This window comes from Erpetoichthys calabaricus, chromosome 7 (genome assembly GCF_900747795.2).
Source record: "Erpetoichthys calabaricus chromosome 7, fErpCal1.3, whole genome shotgun sequence".
Classification (NCBI taxonomy): Eukaryota; Metazoa; Chordata; class Cladistia; order Polypteriformes; family Polypteridae; genus Erpetoichthys; species Erpetoichthys calabaricus.
Window position 1 is genome coordinate 155287818 of NC_041400.2, and position 9942 is coordinate 155297759.

At 36.7% G+C, this 9942-nt stretch overlaps 1 long non-coding RNA gene across 1 annotated transcript; it reads right to left on the minus strand.

Moving 5' to 3' along the window:
- Positions 1 to 1349: 1349 nt before the first annotated feature.
- On the minus strand, positions 1350 to 8378 carry LOC127528762 (uncharacterized). Its single transcript, XR_007935378.1, has 2 exons — positions 8068 to 8378; positions 1350 to 1680 (listed from the first exon to the last, which is right to left on the minus strand). It is a non-coding gene; the product is annotated as an uncharacterized LOC127528762 (long non-coding RNA).
- Positions 8379 to 9942: the final 1564 nt, after the last annotated feature.

Sequence of the window (9942 nt, forward strand, 5' to 3'; positions counted from 1 at the left end):
GTAGTTTGGTAACACATTGCTGACAATTAGCTGGATCTAACATATACAAAATACTGCAGAGTGCTAATCAGCCAACCTCTCAATATGCAACGCTGTAACCTTTTAACTAGCATTACTAGATTGACTTCTAATTATTTTCAAAATCCAATTTAGAGCATCACTTCTCAATGGCAATTTGCTTTACCTTATGTTTTTGTTTTTTATAATTGTTCCACTGGTTGACCCCATCCTGCGAAACTGCATTCTGGTTTATTCATGGATCTTGAAATAAAAGGATGCCAAATTATCTCAGTCTGGCCTTCTTGCTGATGCTGAAACAACAAGAAGGCAAATTTAAAGTACTGAATATCTGCTAAAAATGGACATATTCATTTACATATTGTAATATAACCTTGTCCTCAGATAATCAGCTTCTACAATGTTACAGTATTATGGAATTTTAAATATACACATTTCAAATAGAGCGCAAATTAAATCTTCTTAGTTACAAAGTGCTTTACCATAAAAATGGTTCTGATCATAGCCTTTGCAAGCCTTTGTTTTACTGTGTTGTACCATTTAGATGCCAAGTGAAAGAATTCATTTATGCCTAATTTCATACCAGCTATGTTTTAATCTTTATAGCTTTTACATTTGCAAGTGGTCTCATAATTGGTGCTGTGACAACTGTAACTACCTAGAAAATTGATGTGTTTTCAATTACATACCACATGACTTTTTCACACTGCATTCATTTTAAATTAATGATGTACTGCTGGTAGTTAGAAGGATGAATTCCTAATAATCTCAATCCCTGTCCTGCAGTACAAGTGCTAGAGAAATGATCCATTTGCTACTAGTGGAAGAAGGATGGATTTAATATAAAAGTCTACTCGATGTACAAAGGCAACTTTTAACGCCTTAGACAATACAGCACACAAAGTAAAAATAATAGATGAAATGCAATCTAGCTTCCTTCTGTGATTCTTTTTCTGTTTTATTACAGCTCTTTCAGAAACGTTGAAGATTTGCATTTAATTAGTTTTGATGACCCTTTGACAGGTAGGTAAAATTCACCATTTCATTTCCTTGCTGTCAAGTATAATAAAACTGTTAAATGCCCTTGGAAAGAGATTAAGATACCAGTAACACACAAGGTGCAGTTTCTCTATGTCTTTTTTAGAGCTAGCTATGCCAGGTTTATAATTTTATCAAAATGGAAAACTAAATACATTCTGTGATTTGGAATGTACTATAGTCAGTGCCTGTGAAGAGGATGTATGCTTTGGGAATGAATATGTCATGATTATTTAAACAATTACAGATTTATGGTACATGGCTTGGGTTTTCTAATAAACTTCACAATCATATATTTGCCACTATTTATTTTTCCAGCGCTATTCTTGGAGAACAGGCTCATAGTGTTTGAAGTTACAGTGTATAACAGGAGCAGTGCAATAAATAGACGATAAAATAGATGAACATTTACATTGCAAATGCACATAGATCTATACACACGTGGTGCAGTAGTTAGTGCTTCTTTGTCCCAGCCATAGGGATCAGGGCCCTCTGTCCAGCTTAGTCACATCTGTGTGGAGTTTACATGATCTTCCTGTTGTCTCAAGGATTTTCATTGGTGGCTCCTAACTGAATGGTTACTACCTTAAAGCTTCCTTTTCAGCTGGGAAAGTCTCTAACTCCCTGAAATGGAAAAAACAGGGTCAGAAAATGGATGGACTGTTAGAAGTCCTTGCATGTCAATATTAACACTTTTAAATTTGCACAAACTAAGGTTATGTGTTTTGCAAAAAAGAATAAAAAGACTGCATGAATTTGAAAAGTGTATGACCAATCTTTAGATGAGATGCCCGGGATGAAGTTTCCAGGCATGTGGATGGATGGTAAGATGGCATGGAATTATCACATGGTAAAACTGGTTCGGTGGCAACTGGGCAGCAGTCAACTCAGCGAAAAGACAACTCGGCAAAAAGACAACTCAGTGAAAGACAATTTGGCGAAGAAACGACTTGGTGAAATACAACGTGGTGACATCCTTTACCAGTTAGGTAATAGTTAGTTTCAAAGAAATTTTTAAATTATATTTAAATGACAAAGTGAATTAAAATGTTGAAAATAAATGTATATAATTCACGAACAAACTTTATTCTGCAGATGGAACAAACTCTATCTTACATTATTTTCTGCAACCAAAATTGCTAATCCTTTATATAAATTGCATTGAATGTAATCGTATGATAACATTATTTAGAATACAAAAGGTGACCTGTGAGTATGGCTTAAGGAATATCTTTACTCTCAACGTATTGGGACTCTCATAAAGCAGGTGATTCTGTGGATTCTCCAGCGCCCAACGTTGTCATTTAAATATCATTAAAAAATCTCTTTGAACCTAACTATTACCTAACTGGTAAAGGTTGTCGCCGAGTTGTCTTTTCAGCGAGTTGTCTTTTCGCCGAATTGTCTTTCACTGAGTTGTCTTTTTGCCGAATTGTCTGTTGCCCAGTTGGCTATGTTTGTGTGGGTGTGATATTGAGCTATCACAACATCTTTATTCAATATCTACTGTATATAGTTTCGATCAGGTATGCTTTTTGATATGGTATTGTGGCTTAAGGGTCAGATTCATCATTAATATTAAAATGTCTGGAGCAAATCCAAGCACAGATTTAAGGCTGTGTTGGGGTTCAGTGAGATCTTTTCCTATCTCAGCTTAGCTAACAGAGATGGGGGAATTGTTCCTGCCTTTGTGTAGGGTAGTGTTCATGACACACTGACTACATATGTGAGGTCAGAGAGATAACCATCCTCTTAAAACTGTGCTGGTGGATGGTTGGGAACATGAACTCAGACCTCTGGGTGTTGGGTTCCTTACAAGTTGAGAGCCACTATAGCTTTGTCAGTAACCTCTTTATGGATCTTTCATTTTTGTGAAGCTGACTTTCTGTTACAGAAATAAATCAAAATGATGATCACTTTCCTGTAAATTTAATAAATGCACTTAAATATTATTCAGAAAAACTACAGTATGTTAACTATCATTACAAATGGATCAAAAGATCCTATAACTGGTTACAATGGAGTGGCTTTATTTGTGCCTGACTTTCAGGTTACAATAAAGAAAAGGCTCTACAGTTATCTACTCATTTATGCTACAGAAATGGTCACTATTCTAACTTTATAGTGGGCAGAAGTGTCAGGAACCTGCTGGAGAGTGTGCCTAGTCATTTTGTAATTTTTGACATCATTATTGCTGTGATTTTATTTAGCAATAATATCGATGTTATTATTGTTGTTATAACCGTCATGATAAGGTTTTTGACTTAAATTTTTCCAGTGGTTCCTTGACTTTAACAGATTAATTATGTTTTTGGGGTTCTGAAATTCAACAAATTCAATGCTTATATTTATTTTGTGTTCCCATGTGTTTTTAATGTTGCCTTGTTTCACCTAGGCCATGAATGCTCATACCACCATTATGAGTTATGTTCATGGTTGCTATGCCACTTCTAGGCCAACTGGCCAGGAGTGTGCCACATGTGACATCATGGCCATGACAGTTTAAAATTCAGGATTGGGGATTTCCTGGCCATCCAAGATTGGATTTTCTTAACGAAAAAACTTTGAATCACTTTTTACTGTTAGGTTTGAATTTATTGGTTACAATAACATTTCTGTCATCTGACTAGAAATTGCGTCTTGCATTTTTTTTGGCTCTAGTTAGGTGTTGGCTTTCTGGCTTATAACTTGACGCTCTATTCCAGGACTACAATTCTAGTTACATGTCCTGAGCTTTGTTCATTCAATATTATTCATCCTGGTTATGGTTCCTACTTAAATTCAGACAATTTCTTGCCATCTTCTGATTTTATTCCTTCTCAAAACTGCTGTCACCCTGTGCAAACAGCACAATAACATCTGAAACTTCACTGACTTCCGCAATGCTTTATAAAGGCTATTTAAAAGGTTCTGTTTATAGCCTTTTGAGAATTCAAAATGTCGCTACAAGTATCATTACTAAAACTAGAAAGAATTATCTTGTGACCACTGTTCTTAATTAAGCGCCAACATTGGCCACTGTTACTCTGACAAGCTACTGTGCCTCTTCATGGAATGAGATATCATTTTGACAGAATATTTATTTATTGGTTACTACCCCAACATCTGACCTTCTTATTTTATTATGGTTTGTACAATTGTGGACTTCACTGTATGGGTATGATATTGTTAAATGCACAGTGGGGTGGTAGGGAGGTTTGTCTGTTTGCTAGTTTAGTAAAACTGTGACCACAGACCTTAGAGAAGTTTATTTTTATAATATTTCTGTTAACTGAAGTTTTTGATTTACTCCCCTCCCTTAACAGCTGTGTACATCCAATGTTTAATACCAGCATGTCTTTTTTATATTTACTAGATGAGATTGGTTTACTGTCCGTTTACCATGATATATGGATTTACATATGTAAATGATGTATGGTTAAGTTCCGTACTTTATTGTTTCATTGTATTATATTTGTGTATCTGTGTAAGAACCCTGAGCTTGAATCTAGTAAAGAATATCAGATAATAATAAACCAAAGTGAATTAAATAAAAATACCACTACACTGTACAGATGAATACATGAAAAGAAAACAAAATATCTTCTCTCACTCCTAATGTGGAATTTTCTGTGTAAGCCCTGTGTTATTTATAATTATTTCAGTGGTCATGAGTGACAAGCCCAGCTAGATTATATATTCTCAAACAATTTATAATGATCATGTCACAGCAAAAAAGAAGAAGTTAGATCTGTAGATATGCTCATGATCGTCATCATCGTTTTATGAAGGATCTGTTCTTTACCATATTCTGTCATTGGTGAGTTTTATATATGTATTTTTTTTTGTCAACCTACATTTTAAGCTTTTATCCCAAGTAATTTCTTAACATAAATGTTTCCATTCGTACAGGAAAAACATTATCATTATTTTCTACCACATGCAAGGAAAGCATTGAATTAAGAAAGGTGACCCATTCAGACCCATTCATAACATTTCTTATTTTATTACAGGCATTTCATGTTGTGAAAGACCAGCCTCAGCACAGATAGACACGGACTCCAACTGTATAAAACATGCACCGTTTATTGTACAACACGCAAAGCCAACCACAGTGCACAAATCACCACACTAAACTCAGTCCTTTTCCTCTCTTCAGCCACCTCCACTCCTCTCTCACAAGCTCGGTCCTCTTCCACCCAACTCCGGTTCCCGAATGGAGTGAGGCGGCCCCTTTTATTTCACCCCAGATGTGCTCCAGGTGCTCTGTAATGGTCTTCCGGCAGCACTTCCTAGTGTGGCAGAAGTGCTGTCCTCTAGGGCTCCAGGACTGTCCAGGTATCCCCTGGTGGTGGCCACGGGTACCCACAGGGTTGAGCTTCCCAGCTCCATCTCTGTGGCCCTGATGGAATCCAGGGAGCTGCTTTCTTACACCCAGGGAAAGATAGTGCCCCTCTCCGGCTCCGTCCTTCTTCCAGGCATCCCGGTGGGGTAGGATCCCTGGTTGTCTGCTACAATGTATTAATACTTAATCTGCCAGCCCTAACTAGTCATCACCTCATTCTAGAAAGACATACATGAATGACAAGCTTTCTCTGAGCGTCACTCAGAATGTACAAAAGAAACATGAGACAGCAAGGAAACATGTAATAGGCAATACCTGACAAGTACTATCAGAAGAAAAATAACATCTAACCAGTTTCCAAGTATCCATTTTCAAACATTCTTAATTCAGTTCAAGTTTGCTGAGCCTGAAGCTTTGAGCACAAGGAAGGGATCAATTGCAGGCATGGCATATTATCCACAGACCCAGGCTACCCATATGCAGCCAATTTAGAAGTATGATTAACCGAAAACTTATGTATTTAGGATCACTGCAGAATACTCGAGTACCATGTGCACTCAAGGGAGACAATGTGACAACTTCCCACATACTGTGACTGAAGCAGAGTCTGAACCCGGTCTCAAAAAGCTGAGGCAGCAGTACCAAACACGATGCCCAGAATTCTTTCAAGGTGAGCTACTGTTCATATTAAGGCACACTTGAACAAACAAAGCCACATATAGGTGCCATTTAGAGAGCTTACTTATAAAGCAAGAAGAGAGGGAGATGGGGGTACTCCTTGCAAGGACATCTCAGCCTAGAAATAAATAAGGAATAAACTGATAATGCAACACTGAAATACCAACTTAACTTTGTAATAAATAGTGTCGTGCAATAAACAATGTTTACAATAAATATCAACAGCATTTTATTTTTATATATGGATTGGAATACACGTTCACAGAAGGTATTTTTCCAAGGTTTTCCTGAAAACTAAAGTATTAAAGCATCCCAAGAGTCCTAAATGGCCTTCACCAGACACGTCCTAATGAAGTCGAGTTAAAATCTGTGATAAATTAATGAGAATGTTCCTTTTAGTGGCAATCATCCATTCACTTACAGTTATAGCAGCTTTAATTATTGTTACTAATGATAGAGTTTTTGGGTCACCGCTTTCCGAAGGAAGCAGGAAACTTCTTTTCTGCTGAACCACGCACTATGTGGTCACGTTTGCATATTTATAAAACTGATATTTATTGCTTTTCTTCTGTTTCATCCTTGATTCAAACTGTAGCTCATTAGAAGAACAAAAAAAAAGCCAGCTGCCATTCCTTGGCGTGCTCAAGAATTAGTTGTAACACTAGAGCAATTCAAGATGGACTAATGTTTTTCTTTTGTGATCAATTTTCTGTTCATGAGATGGATGTGCTCATAAGAGAAAAATGTACAAGTTATAGTCCACCTGCCACCATGCCTCTCCCTGGCTCCTCTCAGCATTAGGTGAGAATAATTAAGCAATAAAGGAAGCCATTTCCCAATTTCTTAATGAATCCGATTTTCCCCAGTTATTTTATCACTCTTTCTGGTAGTATCCTTATTTTTATTTAGTCTTATATTATAGCTTGAAAGAGGTACCTCTTTAGATAAGAATCCGTAGAAGACAAAAAGTCACTCGACTTTCACAGTACTTCACATTCTTATGCTTACTTAGAATGATGTAAAGAGAGTCATTTACATGTCATTTACACCCGGAGCAAAACATATTGCTATTTTGGTCAAATCTCCATAGTAAAATATAACAACAGATCTTAGTTTCTCACCAAGACAACATGAATCCAAGCCTATGCCAGTCAATTTAAAATAGGCCAAGAAAAAGCACCGCCGCCCTGCTAGCCTGTAAAGTTGCACTGCAGACCAGAGACGAGGAAGACTGAAAACCCTTCAGCAAAATGGGACAGACCTCTCACAACAGGAAAAACGAGCGAGAAAGAAATAACCTGACAGGAAGCACATGGTGCCGGTGTAAGAAGCACCACTACCAAGTGCTCACTGTAGATCTGGTCACCAAGGTGCAAGAACTGCATTTGTATTTTTCATACTGCCATCCAAAAATAAATAGAATTGGGAAGGCTCATAAACCTGTAACAAAAAGTCATAATGGGTGACATTTTTCACCTACAAATAAGGAGAGAATATTTATGAAAGTGTAAGTTATGAATTTTCTAAGAATACCAGTTTTACCACTTACTAGCTAAAAACACCAGATGTACTGCACAACAAAGCAAGCAGGCTATGCAAGGCATATGGTGTCAATGCAAGTGCTTTGGCAATTAACACACTGCACTGGAATATACAGTAAATGAAGCAAGTGTACAGTATGGTATGAAGTGACCTTGCTAATACCACCAACTAAGAAAGACATTCTCCATATGGTCAGTGAGGAAATGGAAAAAGACAAGCTTACTGCTCATTTTTGCAAAATAAACTGTGTATGGTTGGCTTAATGCAGATGTGAAGTGCACCATCTTATACACAATCCATTTAAATCTTTCATGCACAGTAAAACAAAAACACAGTGAAGGACCACAAAGTTACACTTCAAAGCAAGTAATCTTATGGAAGTACAATGAATCAATTCAGTATTTCATTATACTGTATGTGAAACTCAATAACAACTTTTATTTCCTACAAGATTTGCTCCAACTCACCTCACCAGCTTTACAGCAACCAGCCTATCCTTTTTTCTCTTTAGGGAGCAGAGCCAAATATACGCAAGGGCTACATCTACAGACGTCTACAAAACAAGGACATAACGTTTCTCTTTGATAACAGAAAGTCCATCATCTTCTGGGGAAATGCACCCAGATGAAGCTTTAGAACAGATGGCTGTAAGAGAGCTGTCAGTCCACTGCTAGGAGGCATCCAGTAACAAGCTTTATTCAAGACGTGACATCAGATTTATACAGAAGATATTCAAGGTCACTGGGAGTCACATAAGCTCGGCATGATCTAAGAGGCCTCTTTAAGTCATTAGGGAATATCTGGGACTGTTTGGGATTCCAGGATGACTAGATCACAATTAATAATAAAAATATTTTTATTAAAAGGTTTTCTGCTACCTTTCAAATTTCTTAAAGCTTTAGAGACATTGTTTGTATGTGAGAATATTGTTTTGTCTATAGATTAGATTTATATATAGTAGTTAAACAGAATATGTCTTGTGGCTTGTTGGTATAGTGGTATGTGCTGCTGTGTTATGGACCCAGCATGCTGGGTTTAAAACATAAGAACATAAGAAATTTAACAAACGAGAGGAGACTATTCAGTCCATAAAAACTTGTTTATTTAACTAAGAGCTAAGCTGAAGTTTCTGCATTAATTACAGGGCCCAGGAGTTTGTTCCGGATTCCCACAACTCTTTGTGTAAGATGTGCTTTCATGGACTCAGTCTTAAATGCATTTCCTGTTAATATCCACTGGTGTCCTTGAGTATGTGATTCCACCCTTAAGCTGAAAGAATTCTGAATTTATTTTATCAATGCCGTTGAGGATTTGGAAGACCTGGCTTAAGTCTGCATGGAGTTTCTTCTGTTTGAGACCAAACTGGTTTAATTCTCAGAGTCTGTCAGAGTACGACATGTCCGTAAGCCCTAGGGTGCACCTTATTCATCTCCTCTGTGCAGTTCCAAGTAACACAATGTCTTTTTTGTAGTATTGTGACCAAAACTGCACACAATTCTCCAAATGTGGTCTCACTGGTGCATTTTATAGCCAAAGCATAATGTCCCTCTAATTATATTCAAGTTTTTACGATATAACCTAACTTTATAACCTGGCACTTTAATTGCTTCTGCACACTGCTTAGATGATGAAAACGTGTCAACATAAACCCCTAAATCATTTTTAGAGGTTATATTCTGTAGGACAGTGTCTCCCATGTTGTATTCATAACTGACATTCCTTTTGCCCCCATGTAGCAAATTGTGCCTGGCTGTTACTTGTGTGTAGATTGCAGTCCTGCCCCTACTGTCCATGTAGGTTTTCTTTCCACACCCCTATAGACACTTGCACAAGGAAGAAACCTGTCTTATGTCTAATGCGATTGTGGTGAGCTTTTCCTTTGTGACAAAGATGGTTTAAAAAATTTGTATTGCAATATACAATATTTAACAGAAGTGTTCTTCACCTTTTTAAAAAATGTGCTGCAATTTCTATTCAAAAACATGATTTTTTACTATATCACATTGTTTTGCATGTTGCACTTCCGAACATTTACAACTGAATATACAGTGGTGCTCTTTAAGACTTTAGTACCAAAGCAAAATTCAGTTTCACATGGTTAAAACTTTAGGCTAATTTGAAATTATTACTTAGTTTTGTATGCCATTAGGTAATTCTTCACTTTTAAAATAAATGTTTACGCAATCATTTTTTATGATAACATTATAATTATTAAACTAGTATTCAAAATGCTGTGAAATATATTCCACACTTTTTAAGTTAAAGAATAAAATTATTTTTACTGTCATGTAGTAAGTGCATTTTTGCTGACTGACTATTATCCTTGCGTATATCTGTAAATC